The sequence below is a fragment of the Petaurus breviceps genome, unplaced genomic scaffold (assembly GCF_028583685.1).
Source record: "Petaurus breviceps papuanus isolate PSGF00001 unplaced genomic scaffold, PetGlider_PUasm1.0 227, whole genome shotgun sequence".
Classification (NCBI taxonomy): domain Eukaryota; kingdom Metazoa; phylum Chordata; class Mammalia; order Diprotodontia; family Petauridae; genus Petaurus; species Petaurus breviceps.
The window spans coordinates 9,368,018-9,369,196 of NW_027185896.1; positions in this window are offsets into that span (position 1 = coordinate 9,368,018).

Sequence of the window (1,179 nt, forward strand, 5' to 3'; positions counted from 1 at the left end):
AACTTCCTCCACCAAAGCAGACCTTAGCAAATTGGGTGTCTCAGAGAGCTGCCTAGTGCCCTAGGGCAGTAGGTAACAAAGGGAAGACCTGAACCCAGGGCTCCAAAGACAGCTTTCTATCCCGCGATGCGAGAGACTGCCCCTTGCCCACCTTCATCATGTGCTACTGGGAGTTATCAGGATCTAGGCACAGCATTCCTTATCTTTGTCTTATCCAGCGTCGCTCAGTGGGAGGAGAGCTGGATTTATCTTCGGATCTTGCCTCTGCCACCATTGTTGGCATGCAATTTTCCACATCTGGGCCTCCGTTTCCATTTTGAAATAAGAAGATTGGACAAGACCCAATCTAAGGTCCTTTTCAGCTCTAAATCCCATGACACCTCCCACCACCTTTTCCAGATCACAAGCTCCATGTGGGCAGGGATTGCTCTAAATTCCTCTGAAAGTTATCACTCTCTGTGGTCAGTACAGGACTGCACAGAGCAGGGACTTAATAAAGGTTCACTGAATTAAAGTCTGGACAGACAGACAGACACACACACACACACATACACACACCACCACCGCCGCCACCATGGCCATGCCCACGGCCACGGCCACTGCCACCAACACTGCCACGGCCACCACTTTCCTTCCTACGATCTGGTCATCCTAAACACTGCCTTGGAAGTGTCCTCAACACTTGCTCCTCCTTGCCTTGGTATCCCTCCAGTACCATGCATCAGTGATGGTCCTCTGTTTGAGGTGCCCCACTTCTCTACTTTGCTGACACTGTAACATTTAGCTTTCCTGCCTGCCCTGGCCTCTCTTCAGGAGGGCAAATTAATGACCTACTGTAATGCATCAATGCACCAGGGTGGGGTGTGTGTGAGAGAGATAGACAGACAGACAAAGACAGAGACAGAGAAACTGAGAGGAGGGAGTGAGGGAGAGACAGAGAGGAGCAGAGAGAGCATCCTGTCACATGAAGGAGCCCCATGGGGAATTCCTCCGAACAGGGGGTTAGGGATAGAGAGCCCAGGCCCCGATGTCAGAAGATCTGGGTTTGCATCTTGGCTCTGAAACTTCCCAGCTGTGTGACATTGGGCAAATTGCTTCTTCTCCCTAAGACTCAGTTTCCTCATTGGCTAAACCAATCAGCATAGGAGGGTGGCAGAAGATAAGATGACTTTTTTTTTT